Source organism: Heteronotia binoei, chromosome 17, assembly GCF_032191835.1.
Source record: "Heteronotia binoei isolate CCM8104 ecotype False Entrance Well chromosome 17, APGP_CSIRO_Hbin_v1, whole genome shotgun sequence".
Lineage (NCBI taxonomy): Eukaryota > Metazoa > Chordata > Lepidosauria > Squamata > Gekkonidae > Heteronotia > Heteronotia binoei.
The window spans coordinates 39,690,449-39,709,435 of record NC_083239.1 but is presented as its reverse complement, the minus strand read 5'-3'; the positions used below and the strand labels follow the sequence as shown (position 1 = coordinate 39,709,435).

Genomic DNA, 18,987 nt, shown 5'->3' with positions numbered 1-18,987 from the left:
CCCTCCACACACGTGTCATTAAGATGGAAAGATTAAGCTGGGAGGCATTCCACTCAAAAAGGAGTTCAGCCCACTTTTATGACTGCTTCTTTAGAAGCAAAGTGCTACTGTGCTCACAAATGCCCCAGCAGTCTCTGTTTACTAATAAAACCTACTTTCTGGTAGCTGCTCCTGCTAACATGTTTTCCCTGTTTTACTGGGGGGGTGGGGGGTGGCTTTTAAACATGTGCACCCAATTACTCTGGCTTTTCTTCTTGAGTTGCCAGAGATCTGAGATTGCGACAGATCTCCAGGTGACAGAGATCAGTTCATCTGGAGAAAACCAGCAGTTTTTCAGGTGGACTCGACGTCATTTAACTAGGATTACCAGGTCCGACTCAAGAAATACCTGGGTCCGACTCAAGAAATACCTGGGGGTGGAGCCAGGAGAAAAGTTGTGACCGGCTCAATTGAACTCCAAAGGGAGTTCTGGCCATCACATTTAAAGGATGTGCACACCTTTTAAATGCCTTCCCTCCATTTGGATTAATGAAGGATAGGGGCACCTTCTTTTGGGGGTCATAGAATTGGACCCCCTGCTCCAGTCTTTTTGAAACTTAGAGGGTGTTTTGAAGAGAAGCACCAGATGCTATGCTGAAAATTTGGCCCCTCTACCTCAAAAAACAGCCACCGCAGAGTCCCAGATACCCATGGATCAATTCTCCATTATACCCTATGGGAATCGGTCTCCATAGGGTATAATGGAATGCCCAACAGGCATTTCCCTCCCCCCCCCTGACCCTCAAGTGGGGGGAGGGCCTCCAAACTGAGGGATCCCCTGCCCTCAACTGGGGATTGGCAACCCTACAATTTAACCCAACTGAAGTCCCTCCCCCAATGCTGTCCTCTGGCTGCAACCCCAAAATCTCCAGGGGTTTTCCAACCCAGAGCTGGTAACCTTATTTCCTACTATTCTTTCACCGTCAACTAACAAGAAAGGAAGTTTGAGTCCAGTGGCACCTTTAAGACCGGCAAAGTCTTATTCAAGGTCTAAGCTTTTGTGTGCAATCTCTCAGCCTTACCAACTCCCACTTGGGAAATACCTGGAGATTTGGGGGGGGGGGGTTGGAGCTCAGGGAGGGCAGCATTTGGAAAGGGGAGGGTCCTCAGCAGGTTATAATGCCACAGAGTCCACAGAGCAGCAGTTTTCTCTGCAGAGCTGTTTTTGCACTTCCCTGCTTTTTTTCCTGGCAAGATTTCCTAGCAAGAGTAAGCAGGGTGTAGCAGTTGGAGTGCTGAACTAGGATGGGGTGGCCAAACTGTGGCTTGGGAGCCACATGTGGCTCTTTGACACGTATGATGTGGCTCTCAAAGCCCCCACCACGCTGTTGGCTGATTTGGAGAAGGCATTTGTCTCTTTAAATCACTTCTCCAAGCCAAGCCAGCCGGCAGCTTGGAGAATGCATTTAACGTTAAAGCTGCTTTCTTTCCACCTCTTTCTCCCCCATCTATTGGCTTTCCTTGCGGCTCTCAAATATCTGACGTTTAAGCTGTCTGGCTCTTACATTAAGCAGTTTGGCCACCTAGTCACTAGGATCTGGGAGACTTGGGTTTGAATCCTCGCTCTGCCAATGGAAACTTGCTGGGTGACTTTGGGTTACTCATATTCTCTCAGCCCAACCTTCCTCACAGAGTTGTTGTGTGAATATAATAGAAGAAAGGAAATTACGGAAGCCGCCTTGAGGCCCTGCTGAGGAGAATGGTGGGGTATAAAAGAAGTAAATATTTAGAAGATTGCTTTCGAACAAGCAGGAAACCAGCAGGCGAAAGACTTTCCATACAAGCGGACATAGCAATAGGCAAGTTTTTCCTGAGGAATTGGCCCTTGTTAAAGGCAGAAGAGCCTTGCCAGGAAAAAACAGGTGGCAAGCCAGCCCTCGGCAGAAAGAACTGCAGGCTGTCTAGCTACAGTGTCCTCTGTCAAAATCATGAAGCATGCATGGGAACGGAGGCAGCTTGTGGTGACATGCACTGATAGCTAATGCCAGTTTAGCCCAGGTGAGTCAACATTAGAAGCTGCACTTTGAAAAATCTGTGTTTGGCAGTTCCATTCCTGGCATAGCTGTGGTTTTGGGAATTTCCTCAAACTGCATCTCCTCAATCAGCCACTTCTTAGGAAGGCTGTATTGCTCAACCCACCTGACTCTTTTTTTATATATATAAAACTGAAGCAATTATGAGAAAAAAAATTGAAGCTATCGCTGCTGTGGGTTGTCGTTGGCTGGGGGATAAATTAAAAACAAAACACTCCACGCTTCTGTAACTTGGAGGACTGCGGTTCCTTGGTGGAGCGCACTTTGATGTGCAACAGGTCCCAGGCTCACGTTTTGCCATCTCCAAGGTTCTTGAAAAGGTGGCAGCTTTTAGAAAACGTCTTTCTCTGCTGGAGACTGCTGACGATGGTGTCAGGTGGATATGCTAGGAGGTTGTCTTTGTAGAGAGCCCCGTGGCACAGAGTGGTAAAGCTGCAGTACTGCAGTCGGGGCTGTCTCCTCACCACCTGAGTTGGATCCCAGCGGAAGCTGGTTCAGGTAGCCGGCTCCAGGTTGACTCAGCCTTCCATCCTTCCGAGGTCGGTAAAATGAGTCCCCAGCTTGCTAGGGGGAAGTGTTGATGACTGGGGAAGGCAATGGCAAACCACCTTGTAAAAAAAAGTCTGCCGTGAAAACATTGTGAAAGCAACGTCACCCCAGAGTCGGAAATTACTGGTGCTTGCACAGGGGACTACCTTGACCTTTTTTGTCTTTGTAAAATCAGCAAGTGCATCTTTCTCGCTTCAGAATGAAACATGTATTGCTGTTAACATTTACCCTGGACAGAAACTGATGGGGTTGCCACTTTCCAGGTGGTAGCTGGCAATCTCCTGGAATTACAACTGATCTCCAGGTAACAGAGTTTAGTTCCCCTGGGGAAGTTGGCTGCTTTGGAAGGTGGCCTCTATAGCATTCAACCTCGCGGCAGTCTCGCCTCTCCCCAAACCCTGCCTTCCTAGGGATCTGCCAGAAATCTCTGTCTTTCCCAACCTGGAGCTGAAAACCCTAGCTATAGGACTATCCTCTTGATCCTTTAGCTCAGGGGTGCCCAAACGTGCTTAATGTAAGAGCCACATAGAATAAATGCCAGATGTCTGAGAGCCGCAAGACATGAACATCAGATGTTTGAGAGCTGCTAGACAAGAAGGAAGAGAGGGAGGGAGAAAAGCAAATAGATGGTGAGGGAGAGGTAGAAAGAAAGCAACTTTAACTTTAAATGCATTCTCCAAGCTGCCAGATGGCTTGACTTGGACAAGCGATTTAAAGCTTCTCCAAGCTGGCTGATGGGGCAGTGGGGGCTTCAAGAGCCACACAAGATGTGTGAAAGAGCCACACGTGGCTCCCGAGCCACAGTTTGGCCACCTCTGCTCTAGCTATAAGACCGTTGCTGAAGTTGGCAGCCTGACTCCTGCTGAAATCCAGTGGTGAAATAAAGGATCCAAAGAAGGGGTGGGTGTACCTAGATAATTGCCTAGCATGCCAGAAAGTAGGACAGGGGAGGGGTGTGTGCCTGGGAAACCCAAAAAGTCCAGCCTAGGGCTGAAGAGTTCAACTTCAACAGAAGTCACAAAGTAGGTCCCGCTGATCAGTAGGTCAGTTAGGTGCAGTGGTTAAGTGCGTGGTCTCTAATCTGGGAGAACCGGGTTTTATTCCCCACTCCTCCACTTGCACCTGCTGGAATGGCCTTGGGTCAGCCATAGCTCTCACAGAGCTGTCTTTGAAAGGGCAGCTTCTGGGAGAGCCCTCTCAGCCCCACCTACCTCACAGGGTGTCTGTTGTAGGGGAGGGGGGGGAAGTAAAGGGTATTGTGACTGCTCTGAGACTTCTTCTTCTTAGTGTTGCTAGCTCCAGGTTGGGGAATTCCTGGTATTTGAGGGTGGGACCGAGAAAGGGCAGGGTTTGGGGAGAGGAAGGACCTCAGCAGGGCGTAATATCAGAGACTCCATCCTCTATAACAGCCATTCCCCCCCTCCCCCCAGGGAACTGATCTCTGTCATCTGGAAATCAGTTGCAATTCTGGAAGATCTTCAGGACCCACCTGGAACTTGGCAACAGTAGCAGGTGGGTAAGTCTGACTCTACGCCAGCAGCCAGGCTCACGTGGATCCTCCTTTATCATCCTGGCTGCAACCTCAAAGCCACTGGTTGGCCACCACTCATAGGGTTGCCAGCCTCCAGGTGGGACCTGGAGATCTCTCACTTTTACAACTGATTGCCAGCTGGCAGAGATCAGCTCCCCTGGAGAAAATGGCTGCCTGGAAGGGTGGACTCTATGGCATTGCACCATGCTGAGGCCCTTCCCCTTTCCAAATTCCACCCTCTCCCAGTTCCAGCCCCCAAATCACCAGGTATTCCGGGCCCGATTAACAATTAGGCCAACTAGGCACTGGCCTATGAGCCCCCACGCCTTTAGGGGCCCTGGTCTAGCTCCCGCCACCATTTTACTCCCTGCTTGCAGCCCTCCCAGGCGGCACATGCAGCCAGCAACTGAGCAGCTCTTTGCCCGACTTGCCTGGTGTGGCTGCTGCTGGCATCGTTGCCAAGTTTGTAGGGTTGCCAAGTCCAATTCAAGAAATATCTGGGGACTTTGGGGGTGGAGCCAGGAGCAAGGTTGTGACAAGCATCATTGAACTCCAAAGAGAGTGCTGGCCATCACATTTAATGGGCCACATGCCTTTTAAATGCTTTCCCTTCATTGGAAATTATGAAGGACAGGGGCACCTTCTTTTGGGGCTCATAGAATTGGACCCCCTTATCCAAACTTTTTGAAACTTGGTGGGTACTTTGGGGAGAGCCACTGGACGCTGTGCTGCAATATGGTGCCTCTACCTCAAAACACAGCTGCCCCAGATAACCGCAGATCAATTCTCCATGATACCCTATGGGCATCGGTCTCCATAGGGAATAATGGAATGGCCAGCAGACATTTCCCTCCCCACGCCCCACCCCGCTTTCTGACGACCCTGAAGCAGGGAGAGGGCCTCCAAACGGAGAATCCCCTGCCCCCCCCCCGGAGATTGGCAACCCTACAAGTTTGCCTCTCTCTGCCTCTTCCCCACAGTTTTGCCAAAGGGGCTTTTGAGAAGGGGCCTGCAGGCCGCAGTGGGGGCCACGGGGTGGGTGCTCTGACTCTGAGATCATTTGCAAGGGGCCCCCTGAGGTTTTGACTGCCTAGGTGTCTCCACAGGATTTAATCCGGCACTCCAGGTATTTTCCAATACTGACCTGTCAACCCTCCATAGACTCCACCCACCAAAGCAGCCATTTTCCCTCAGAAGAACTGGCCTTGATCATCTGTAGATCAGTTGTAATTCAGGGTGATCTCCAGTCCCCACCTGGAGGTTGGCAAACCTAACGGGGAAGTGATCTCTTGGGCCATCATCTGAAGGCTGCTTTTTCCTTGGGTAGAATTTGCTGACTCCATGGGGCACATGGTATGAATGATGAGTACCGGGTTACTCCCTTGCTATGATGGAAAGAAGAAGCCGCAAACAGAAGCCCAGCCCGTTGGAAAGATGAATGAAATAACTTGGAACCGGGTTCATCTACAGTAATAAATTATCTCTTTCTCCGTTTCCCCTTTGGCCTCTGTTGCCAGATCTTCAGACTTCAAAGCCCGTTCAGAGCCTGGGAACTTTTAACATCTGGGGGGAGATGGGACTTAGATGCAGTTGTGATTTAATGCACAAGAAAATGGTCATGAGCCAATGTTCCCTCTAAGCTGCAGAGTCTTGTGAGCAAAAATTCCACTTACAGGTATTAAAGTTGTGAGCTGCTGTATAAATTTTTATGCTCTGGGGTCATCCTTCCTGAGCTAAGACAAAAATGTGTGAACTGGAGGCTAAAAATCTGTGAGCTAGCTCATGCTAAACTCAGTTTAGAGGGAACACTGGTCATGACATGTTTTAGGATTGCCAAATCTCCAGGCAGAGTTGGCCCTAGACTGTCTGGCACCCTAAGCAATGATAACTTCTGGCAGTCCCTCCTGTGCTGATAATGTCTCCGAGCCCCATGGGGGGGGGGCACCCAATTTGGTACCCCCAGAAGGCTAGCGCCCTAGGCAATCACCTAGTTTGCCTGGGGCTCCTAGTGTTACAGCTTATCTCTGCATCATCAAAATCTAGGGTTGCTGGCTCTGTGTTGGGAAATGCCTGGGTGAATCCAAGAGAAGATGGTTACCTCAGCAGGATATAATGCCAGAGAGTCCACCCTCCAAAGCAGTCATTTTCCCCAGAGGAACTGATCTTGGTTGACTGGAGATCAACTGTAATAGCAGGAGAACTCCAGGTGCTACCTGGAGGTTGGCAATTGTATTCCTCTGGATAGGAGTGGAATTCTAGCAGGAGCTCCTTTGCATATTAGGCCACACACCCCTGATGTAGCCAATCCTCCAAGAGCTTACAAAAAAGAGCCTTGTAAGATCTTGGAGGATTGGCTACATCAGGGGTGTGTGGCCTAATATGCAAAGGAATTCCTGCTAGAATTCCAGCCCTGCCTCCGGGGGAAATTCAAGCTCTGAGGGATCTAACTCAATGGGATCAAATCCCACTGAGCTGCCTCCCTTCCTTATGCCCCCCCCTTCTCTAAGTATTGCCCCCAGATCTCCAGGAAAATCCCCAAGCTGAATTTGGCAACCTTGCATAAAAACTGTTTTGGCTAAATACAAAGAAGACGGTGTCATTCCAGTCTTTCGGTGTTCACAAGGAAAAGGTTTTTGAAGGTCACGATTGAGGAGTTTAAAGGAATTATATTAGCCACCTTCCCCCAAACCTTTGCATTCTTGGACAGTTCCATTGTAAACCGTTCCAGAATTAGACAATCAACAATTTCCGGTAGTTCTCTTGTATAACTAAGACAGATGCCGCCAATTTGCCATTTTAATGAAGTTTTCATGGACCAGCAAGCTAACACAAGTGGAAACCGCAGAGCAAAGAAACTCGCAAACATCTGAATTACATATCCAAGATCTTTTTTTCTATCTTTTAATTCAACTCTTTATACTTATGCATTATGCTCCAGTCCTGAAAACAACTCATGTTTAGTGAAATGGGAGTCTAGGTTTTCCCCCCAGGTATGCCATCAAAGAAAGGGGGAAGGTCATCTTACATTTGTATTCATGATTTACAGTTATGTCCAATTTTGACGGTTGCCAGCTCTGGGGTTGGGAAATACCTGGAGATTTTGTGGGAGGAGCCTGGAGAAGGCAGGGCTTGGGGAGAGGAGGGACCTCAACAAGGTACATTGTCATAGAGTTGACTCTCCAAAGTAGCCATTTTTTTCAGGGGAACTAATGGGTGTTTTTACACTGACAGTTTGTTGCTCTCTATCTCAGCATTGGAAACTCACCTTTTACACCAGGGGTGGCCAACGGTAGCTCTCTGGATGTTTTTTTGCCTACAACTCCCATCAGCCCCAGCCATTGGCCATGCTGGCTGGGGCTGATGGGAGTTGTAGGCAAAAAAAAAACATCCAGAGAGCTACCTTTGGCCACCCCTGTACTATAGAACATGCTCACGACTGTCTTGCATCGTTGCTTCCCGAAACATCAACATTTGTTTAGGCGAAATGGGTGCCGACTCTGCTATTGCCTCGTTTTTCTTGAAACTAGTTTTGATCTGGACATTTCTCAAGAGGCGTATCAAATGAATGGTTGTGGAAGTTTTCCTCTGTATTTTCAGACCCCACTCCCTGTCCCTCTGAAAGCCACAAGGTGCCACCAATTTGCATGAGAATTGACAGCACTTGAAATTTTTATATCTCATTGCTTGCCTCAATTTATATTTGCATGGTGACTGTAGTTGTGACAGGATTTCTAAGCAGTCATATACATCACTGGTATTCTGGCTGCCCTGATCAGAGCTTATACTGTAGCTCACAAAGTTTAATTTTTGCTCACAATAATCCACATCATGGAGTAATAAGGAAACTGTGAACATTGGAAAGATCTGCAGAATGTAGCAATCAGGCTTCCGGATAAAATGTGATGTCTCAGAACCATATATCTGCAGATCCTGTAACTGGCATCAGCAGTCTGTGCATGAGCTGCAATACAGAAGTTTAGCTCCACAAAATGAGCAGAGCAAATCCACAAATGTAAAAGGAAATAATTAAAGAGGAACAGTGGCAGGCGATTTGAATACTCAACTCTGGATCAAAACTGAATGTAAAAACACCCAATCTCTCTTGCATGGAGATCAGTCTTCCCTCTAAGCTGAGTTCACGTGAGCTAGCTCACAGATTTTTAGCCTCCAGCTCACAAATTTTTGTCTTAGCTCTGGGAGGATGACCCCAGAGCACAAGAATTTATGCAGTAGCTCACAACTTTAACACCAGTAGCTCACAAAGTAGAATTTTTGCTCACAGGACTCTTCCTCTTAGAGGGAACATTGCTGGGGATCCATTGTAATACCAGGAGATCCCCAGGCCCCACCTGGAACTTGGCAACTCCATGTCCAGCAGCAAAAATTTATGTATATGTAACAGTTTCAAGGGTGTTTACGTTTGGGATTATGTCCTTTTCGAGAAAATGCATATAACGGGAAAAGTATATGCTGCGTCAGATTTAAAAAAACCCTGAGTTTATCAGGTAGCCTTGATATGGATTTGCCTTGCATTCTGGAAGTTCTCCTTCTATATGAAGTGTTAATACAGGCTCGTTATCCTCTCCTTGTTCTTACCGGGATTGCTGCCACTCGTCTGGTTTTTCTGTCCTGCACTGGAAACAGCAGACTCTCTCCTCCCCCAAAAGGGGGAACGGATTGATAAGGCGGCTGAGTTATACCTCTTAGTAAAGCCTATAGTTAGTGAAATGTAAAGATATCTTTAGAAGCCCACAGTTTGACATACACAACGCATAAATCTAAAGTCACACTAAATATCTTGTCTGTATTTGTATTTGGTTGTAGGAGAATGTTTCTTTATAATTTTACTTTATCCTTTATTTATAATAAAAGCGACTGCTGTCATCTAGCAGACAGTTTCCTTCTCAAATTTGTTGTTGGTATTTTGGATTGTTTTTTAGTGGGTCACAGTAGCAAAAATATCACGTCAAACTTTTCAGGCAGAGTTTCAGCTGCTAGCTCAGGGTTCCCCAGAGTTCTCTGTGGGTGTCATGATGCCCATCCACACTCCTTCCGGTGCCCACCAAGCGTTGTTAGGAAGTAGGTGGTGTCGGGTGTGGCTTTTACCCAGTAAAGCTTCTGATTGGCCACTGGAGATTTTGATTGGCTTTGCATATTGTTTTTTTTTAAATGTTGCTTCGGCAGCGGCTGCCACCTCAGTAAAAGGATCTGCACTGTACTAAGTGTGACTGTGAGCCATTTTGGTGTACTGGTTAAGTGCATGAACTCTTATCTGGGAAAACTGGGTTTGAGTCCCCACTCCTCCACATGCACCTGCCGATGCGACCTTGAGCCAATCACAAGTACTTGCAGAGCTGTTCCTCTTAAGAGCAGTTTCTGTTGGAGTTCTCTCAGCTAGGGTTACCAAGCCCAATTCAAGAAATATCTGGGGACTTTGGTGGTGGAGCCAGGAGACATTGCGGGGTGGAGCCAGGAGCAAGGTTGGGACAAGCATAATTGAACTCCAAAGGGAGTTCTGGTCATCACATTTAAAGGGACCGCACACCTTTTAAATGCCTTCCCTCCATTAGAAATAATGAAGGATTGGGGCACCTTCTTTTGAGGCTCATAGAATTGGATCCTCTGGTCCAATCTTTTTGAAACTTGGAGGGTGTTTTGAGGAGAGGCATTGAATGCTAGGCTGAAAATCTGGTGCCTCTACTGCAGAAAAACACCCCCCCCCCCGAGCTCCAGATACCCACAGATCAATTCTCCATTATACTCTATGGGAATCAATCGCCATAGGGAATAATGGAGTACACAGCAGACATTCCTCCCCCACCACACTTTCTGATGACCCTGAAGTGAGAGGACGGCCTCCAAACCAGGCGATCCCCTGCCCCCACCTGGTGATTAGCAAGCCTTCTCTCAGCTCCCCCTACCTCAGGGTGTCTGTTGTGAGGAGGGGAAGGGAAAGGAGATTGTAAGCCACTCTGAGACGCCTTCGGGTAGTGAAGGGCAGGATATGAATCCGTTCTCTTCTTCTTAAGCTGCAGCAGCCATTTTGTGGCTGGCTCTGCCTCTTATTTTGCTGCAGCCATTTTGTTGCAGCACCCACAATGCCATGCCAGAATTCCAGATGTGCCCACAGGCTGAACAGGGCTGAAGACCCTATGCTAGCTCTATCAGTGCCACAACTGGAATCTGTACAGCCCATAGTATTCAAAGTCTGGAGTCACGTGCTCTGAATTTTTAGAAAGAGGCTCCAATATAGATAGGGTTGCCAATCCCCAGGTGGGGGCAGGGGATCCCCCAGTTTGGAGGCCCTCCCCCCGCTTCAGGGTCGTCAGAAAGCGGGGGGAGGGGAGGGAAATGTCTGCTGGGAACTCTTTTATTCCCTAGGGAGATTTATTCCCATAGAAAATAATGGAGAATTGATCCACAGGTATCTGGGGCTCTGGGTGGGGGGGCTGTTCTTTGAGGTAGAGGCACCAAATTTTCAGTATAGCATCTAGTGCCTCTCCCCAAAATACCCCCAAGTTTCAAAAAGATTGGACCAAGGGGCCCAATTCTATGAGCCCCAAAAGAAGGTGCCCCTATCCTTCATTATTTCCTATGGAAGGAAGGCATTGAAAAGGTGTGCCGTCCCTTTAAATATGATGGCCAGAACTCCCTTTGGAGTTCAATTACGCTTGTCACAGCCTTGATCTTGGCTCCATCTCTAATGTCTTCCAGCTCCACCCCCAAAGTCCCCAGATATTTCTTAAATTGGACTTGGCAACCCTAAATATAGAGCTTCTGCTCTCTTATTTTTTCCCCTTCTTCTCCTTGCTTCTTTAAATATCAAGGTTTCTTGAGGCCTCTTGATATGGCCTGTGTGCCGCTTAGAATCCCGCCCATATATTCACCTCTAGATTGTCCCCCCTCCAGTCACCTTAGTTATGGGATCAGCACATACTAATGGATGGCATAGAATGTGTTTCACCCCACCCCCAACACGCATTTAAAAGTCTATTCTGACTTCACAGCACTGTCAGCCTTAGGTTCTCCTGATAGCTGACCCTGGCCAAGATCCAAACTGTCACATTTATTTGTGAGCTTTCGACATTCTAAACACACCTTCTCCTTCAGCCTTGGAATCTCCAGGTTTGCTTCAATGGGTATGCTCAGAATTTGCGTGTGGCTCAGATCTGATAAATCAAGGTCAGGCTGGGCCTTATGTGAGCTCCTAAGCGGGGAGGGGGGGGAGGAGGAGGAAAAGCAGCGTTTCCAAACTCTAATGTGTGTGGGTTCTTCATGAGATGAATTCTCTCTGTGTGACGAGAAACAGGTAGTTTCAATTTCCGTGAACCTCAGGGGAGAAAGAAAAAAGCTTTTCTTTCCCCAGAGCTCTGAGTATTATACGTAAGCATGAGCTATTTATACCACAGAAATTGGGACTGCCAACTCTGGGTTGAAAAAATTCCTGGAGATTTGGGATGGAGACTGGAGTGGGCAGGGTTTGGGGTAGGGAGAGACCTCAGCCAAATAGAATGCCAGAGACTTAGGGCTGCCAAGTTCCTGGGCCCGGCGAGATTTCCACCACCCTGGAGGTTCCCAACCTGCCAGCCCTCATTGGACTGGTGGGGGGATCCTTCCCCGACATCGCTCGTATGATGACATCACTCACAGTGATGTCATTGCGCCGGCAACATCATGCACTGGCTGCTCTAGGAGCTTCTGGGAAAACTCTATGGTTTTCCCGGACTCTCTAGCACAGGGGTGGCCAAACTGTGGCTTGGGAACCAGATCTTGTGTGGCTCTTGAAGCCAAGCTAACTGGTGGCTTGGAGAATGCATTTAAGGTTAAAGTCACTTTCTTTCCACCTCTCTCTCTCCCCCCACCCTATCTATTTCCCTCCCTCCGTCCATCCCTCCCTCCCTCCGTTCATCCGCCTTGTGGCTCTCAACTATCTGATGTTCACGTCTTGCAGCTCTCAAACATCTGACATTTTTTCTATGTGGCTCTTACATTAAGCAAGTCTGGCCACCATTGCTCTAGCAATTTGGGATGGAAAACAGTCCCCCACTGGAGGCTGTGGGGGACTTGGCAATCCTACAGAGTCTCCACCCTCCAAAGCAGCCATTTTCTCCAGGGGGGAACTGATCTCTGCCATCTACAGATCAGTTAGTAATTCTGAGAGATCTCCAGGCTTCACCTGGCAGTTGGCAACACTAGCACAGCAAAGATTATTTAATAGCCATGAAAGTCCTGGTCCATAAACATAACCTCAGCTTGTGGGTTCTGCGGGGCAGAACTTGGAATGAATCCTGCAATAATGCAAACGGAAGAAAACAGTTTTACTTTTCATTTAACGTCATATGTAACAAAAACACAGAACCTAGTAACACAACAGAACAATGACCTTTTAAAGTCCAAGCAATTACTTCCCCCTCCTTCATAGCTTGCCACTCCTAGGCTGCAGTCACATGCACTAAACAATGCACTTTCAATCCACTTTCAATGCACTTTCCAACTGGATTTTACTTGTGTGAGCTGGCGATATCCAGTTGGGAAGTGCATTGAAAGTGGATTGAAAATGCATTATTTAGTGTGTGCGATTGCAGCCCCAAAGTCCTTTTGCTGGTGGCCCAAGAAGTCTTCAGCTGAACGCAGTGCACTGGCTTCGAAGATGAGGATCCCAAAGGAATTCCCCATTAGATAAACACGACTCTGAAACAATAACACAATTTAGAACAAAAGTCTCTCTCCCTTAACTGTTTCTATACACATATCAGAGTTCCCTAAAACAAGGTGTTAAGAGCCTAAGATTAAGGTTCAATCTCCCAGGCAGTGCAGTCTTGCTTCCTTCTGTTTTCCACACATTTTGCACCCTTCTGCATCTAAAGGCTCCACCCCTTCCAGGCTCATCCCATTCCTAGGTAGGGGCTGCATAAGCACAGCTTTTATATGATTGTATGAGAGAGAAAGAGAGCATGATGAGGTATTTGCATGATGAGGTATTTGTGGCAAAATTCAGAGCTTTTTTAAGCAGGAACACACAGGAGCGCAGTTCCGCCTGCCTTGGTGTCAAGGGGTGTGGCCTAATATTCAAATAAGTTCCTGCTGGGCTTTTTCTACAAAAAAGCCCTGTGTGAAACAATGGTGATGTCAGGGGGTGTGGCCTAATATGCAAAGGAGCTCCTGCCCGGCTTTTACTACCAAAAAAGCCCTGGCAAAATTTCAATTTCCTGAGAATCTCAGCTTAAATTTTAAACCAGTTTCTAGTCCTCAGGGTTGCAAGGACAGATTTGAAACTGCATGTGGCTGATGTCTACTGAAATCTCAAAAGGTGGCTAAATTGAAAGGGGGGGGAGCATTTCTGGTAGGGTTGCCATGTTCCCTGTGGCTATGGGTGGAGAATGGGGGGCAGGGCTTTTTTTTTTTTAGCAGGAACGCACAGAAACACAGTTACGGCTGGCTTGGTGTCAGCAGGTGTGGCCTAATATGCAAATGTGTTGCTGCTGGGCTTTTTCTACACAAAAGCCCTGTGAAACTGTTGTGTATGTGAACTCAATAGAGGACTAAATGGGTTGTTCCTGCCTGGCTCATTGGAGCCATATGAACGGAGCTTGGGGACTTGGGAACAATGGGCAGTAGCATCCAAATCCCTGCAGCCCTACACCAATCACAAGTCTCCACCCTTTTAAACAACGTGCTTGCGTGGGAACCCTGAGTTGCATATAGTTGGCCTCGTGGGCCCAGTTCTCCAGTCTTTACAGTGCGGCCACCTACAATGCTGTGCCTAATAAAGAGCTGTTATTCACTACCACCTCGCCTCTTCAATGTGTACAACCCACTATATCAGGGGTGGCCAACGGTAGCGCTCCAAATGATTTTTGCCTACAACTCCCATCAGCCCCAGCCATTGGCCATGCTGGCTGGGGCTGATGGGAGTTGTAGGCAAAAAAACATCTGGAGAGCTACCGTTGGCCACCCCTGTACTATATTATAGAAACAACGGTGACATCAGGGGCGTGGCCTAATATGCAAATGAGTCCCTGCTGGACTTTTTCTACAATAAAAGCCCTGATGCGGGGTATGTTTCCCAGGTGCAGAATGGGAAACTTTTGGAGATTTGGGGATGGAGGGCAGGGACCTCAGCAGGGCTTTTTTTTTTTAGCAGGAATGCAGTTCTGGCTGGCTTAGGGTTAATTTCAGATCCCCAGGTCCCACCTGGAGGCTGGCAACCTGGTATGCATAAATCTTTGCCCGTCTGCCCAGTAAGCAGAGACACGACACATTATGCCAAAAACTGTCTATTGAGCCATGCAAAATAAGAGAAACTGTTCACGGATGATTAATATTTCCTGATTGTACAGAACAGCTATTCTGGGCATGGAATGGAGTTTGCCTAAGATTATAACTCTCTTTTGGGGGCTGTTTTAAGAATGGAATTCAAACAGCCCTATCAATAGAATTCTTTCATGTTTAATCTCCGTGCGGGATGCTCTTTGTTTAGATTGTGGTATCTGGGTGTCGACTGTTTAGGAAACTCTCCCCATGACAGTTATAGTGAATTGGTGGGAAAAATGAGGAAAAGGTCAAGCGAAGTCACCAAATTTCATTATTTGCACACCTGATAGATAAATATAGAATAGGGGGAGACGCCCGAAGCGTCAGCTGTTCAGTACGATGGTATCCAGGCTTGGTCTTCAGGAGGTGTGGCAGATGCCACATCTATGCGTGTTCACCTTTTCCCTCATTACGCTAAGAAGCCTGGACTATTGCCATTTTGTTTTTTTCAAAAAGCACATTTTAGCCTGTTCAATGCACCATACACATTTTTTTTCCCCACAGCACTTTCCTGTTTATGGTCTTTGTGTTTCAGTCCTCTGAACACACTGCTGTCAAGGCCTGTTTGACGTAAGGTGTGCAGCAGTGTGGATCATGCCTTAAGTAACCTCTTCTCTTCTTGATATCGGACTGCTCGGCTTTCATTTTGAGCAGCCAGGTTTCTGGTCCTCGTGACTATGAGGGTGAGGCTGAGGCCTGCTGAAATCTCAAACATCAGTCAGGGTGACTGAAGAAAACTTCTAGGGGGTGCTGTCAGGGTGATGAAGAACTTCAGTGAGGTATAGGGTTCCCAATCCCCCCGCTTTAGCGGGAGACTTCTGGGTTCCCAGCTTAATCTCCCGGTCTTCAAAAATTGAGAAGCGGGGGGGTGGGGGGGTGGAGGGGGGGAGAACATACCTATAGAGCTCCTGTTGTAGAGCTCCTGAGCAGTTTGTAAAATCCCTGTCCCTTTAAGGCTGGGCAGGAAGGAGGAAACAGGAAGGGCTTCGGAGAACGGCCCCTCCCTTCTTTGCTTTCGTTTTCTCAGCAGGCACAGTTCTCCGGAAGAAGACCAAGTAAGTATTTGTGTGTGTGTGAGAGGGAGGGGGATTCCCTGGTATGGAGGCCCTCCCTCCCTTTAGAAAGTGTGTGTGTGGGTGGGAGGGAAATGTCTACTGGGCACTCTATTATTCCCTATGGAGAATGATTCCCATAGGGAATAATAGGGAATTGATCCGTGGGTATTGGGGGCCCTGGGGGGCTATTTTTTGAGGTAGAGGCACCAGATTTTTAGTATAGCATCTAGTGCCTCTCCCCAAAATACCCCCCAAGTTTCAAAACGATTGGACCAGAGGGTCCAATTCTATGAGCCCCAAAAGATGGTGCCCCTATCCTTAATTATTTCCTATGGAAGAAAGGCATTTGAAAAGGTGTGCTGCCCCTTTAAATGTGATGGCCAGAACTCCCTTGGAGTTCAATTATGCTTGTCACACCCTTGTTCCTGGCTTCACCCCCAGTGTCTCCTGGCTCCACCCCCAAAGTCTCCTGGCTCCGCCCCCAAAGTCCCCAGATTTTTCTTTAATTGGACTTGGCAACCCTAGTGAGGTACAAGGCTCTTTGCCTCTCTTCCTACTTTTGCATGCCCAGGGGCAGGACTTTTTTGCAGAAAAAGTCCAGCAGGAACTCATTTGCATATTAAGCCACACCCCCGACGTCACTATTGTTTCATTCAGGGCTTTTTTGGAGAAAAAGCCCAGTGGGAACTCATTTGCATATGAGGCCACACCCCCTACAGCACCATTGATACACACAGGGCTTTTTAGTAGAAAAAGCTCAGTGGGAACTCATTTGCACATTAGGCCACACACCCAGACATCATCACCCAGACATCATTGTTTCACACAGTGCTTTTTTGTAGAAAAAGCCCACAGGGACTCATTTGCATATTAGACCACACACCCTGACACCAAGCCAGCTGGAATTGCATTCCTGTTCAAAAAACCCCCTGCCTGTTAGGGTTGCCAGGTCCAATTGAAGAAATAGCTGGGGACTTTGGAGGTGGAGCCAGGAGACATTGTGGTGGAGCCAGGAGACTTTGGGGGTGGAGCCATGAGCAAGGTTGGAACAAGCATAATTGAACTCCAAAGGGAGTTCTGGCCATCATATTGAAAGGGACCACACACTTTTAAAATGCCTTTTTGGGTACACCTTCCGATCTGTATATATGTTGTTTGAATTATTGCATATGTGCCAGTGATACATGGTTTTTTGATTTTACACACACACACATATTGAATATTCAACTAACTTTATTTAAGTATTTATTATGTTTTTTGTAAGCAGTATTCATACATATAGCTTGTTTGCAGCACATTTCATGGCGAGGTTGTATTAGTATTGAGTTAGTAGGTCAACAGTTGTTCAAGTTTGACTGGGCACTTGCATCTGGAAAACAGCAGAGAAAAAAACAGAGCTCAGGTGAGCAATTTAATATCATACAAATGTAAGCCATGTTTCTGTTCTGAGCTAAAGAAGAAATCCAGGAAGCTCTTTGGACTCATTCAGGCAAAACTTAATGCCAGGGCTTTTTTTGTAGCAGGAACGTCTTTGCATATTAGGCCACACACCCCTGATGTAGCCAGTCCTCCTGGAGATTACAGTAGGCCCTGTACTAAGAGCCCTGTAAACTCTTGGAGGATTGGCTATTTAGCGTTGGGGGCTCGAGGCCCTAATTTCGGAGTTTTTCGCTTGGTCAATGCGAGGTGGCCCGTCCACCGTTTACCGACCATGCCATCCATAGTGACATTCGCATGGCCGAGGGATCGTAGCAGGTGTCACTTACGATATCGGCGGTAATCATTACGAGATCCCATGACAAAGACGGGAGGGTATGGGAGGGTATATAGTATGGATAGAGTTGAGAGGGGGGGGTTGAGGAAGAAATAAAGAGTGGAGGAGGTTGAGGGTTGGCTTTGTGTGGGAGAGTATTATATGTATTCTGCTCTAACCTTGGGAGATTTCTGTTTGAGAGTATAGTTTCTACCCATGGAAGAGTTTGGTTTGAGAGTATAGTTTTACTCTACCCGTGCTCGCACATCCCTCTTCTGCTTCCTTCCTCCAACTGTAGATTCCAATCCGAGTTTAAAAACGTATGAATCATGTCTGCTGATGCTAGCAGTACTCGTCTTGATAGGAGCTGGCTGAGCCATCTTCTTTTCTGGGGCTCTACCTCTAGATTTCTCAGCAGTTTATTGTTGTTTTCAATCCACTTTCCTCTGGCCCCTATCGGGAAACCAAAGAATTCAACTGCCTCAGCTCCTGTTAGTTCTCTTACTTGCTTTTCTAAGTCTTTGTAGTATTCGACCTTCTCTTTCGCCGCCTGTCTCAGACCCTTCTCTTTGTATTCAAACCTAATCGTGACGTCCACCACTAATGCTTTCTTGTTTTTAACAAAGATTAGGTCCGGTTTCCGCAGTTGGTTCTTCTTTGTTCTTAGGTTTGGTTCATGGAAGATCTTCCATTTATTTTTATCTCCAACATCTGCTAATATTTGGCATATTCTATTATGCCTCAGTATTCTCATCCTCTGCAGGCTCTGGCATTGGCCTAATATATGAGGTAGCGATTCATACTTCGCTTGGCAGTGTCTGCAGCTTCTGTTCTCTTTTGTGATCCCCCTTCCTAGGAATTCCCTTGTTGGAAGCACGTTTGCTCTTAGTTTCAGTGCTGTTATATAGTGTCTTTGCGTGAAACCCCTTGGCTTTCCTACCCAAGCGTTACTGATTGTGTCGTTCCGGAACATCCGCACCCCGCTACCCTGACACTTTAGTGATGTCCATCTTTCAAATTCTTTTGTCCTGTAGTTTGTTAGCTGCTGGAATTGTTCCCCTTTCCCCTTTATCCCTTTCCTTATTTCTTCTGGCTTTTCAAATATATTTGGGGCCTCATTCCCTTCTCCTTCCTGCTTTGTCCATATTAAGTTGAATTTTTCCTGTATGCCTCCCTCTTTTGCTATCTCCCTTACTGTTGGGTCTTCTGACTGAGCTATTCTCCACAATCTCCTCATTTGGATAGATGTTACCAGCTTTTCTAGGCAGCAGATACCTAGTCCTCCGTCTTTCCTTCGGGAGTACAGAATGCAGTTGGTGGTGCAGTTTGGGAGATGCATCCATTGTTTTACATGGGCTCGAATCATTTCATCTAATGGTCCTAGGTTCGCTGGTTTTGCTTCCAGCTGGTCTGCTAAATATAGCAATCTTGGTGTCAAGTATGTATTTAAAATTTCTAATTTCTGTGTGGGTTTTAGTGATGCTCTTCCAATTTCTTTTAGCCAGGTCTCAACTATGCCCCCTTTCTGAAATTTTCTGAAACCCCTCCATGGATCTACGTGTACTCCTAGATATTTTTCTTCGGTACCTGGTATTATCATATGTAGTTCGTCTTCTGCTATCGACCAAGGTGGACAGTTGTTAATTACGTATGATTGGCCTGCTGGAGCTATAAAGAATCCGTGGCATTTTTTGGCCTGGACTTTTAGGCCTG

At 47.2% G+C, this 18,987-nt stretch overlaps 1 protein-coding gene across 1 annotated transcript in view; it reads left to right on the top strand.

Annotated features, from left to right (window-relative positions):
* Window positions 1–18,987, top strand: part of LOC132586006 (uncharacterized) — a 476,363-nt gene that overhangs the window by 349,210 nt on the left and 108,166 nt on the right. The window lies entirely within an intron of this gene.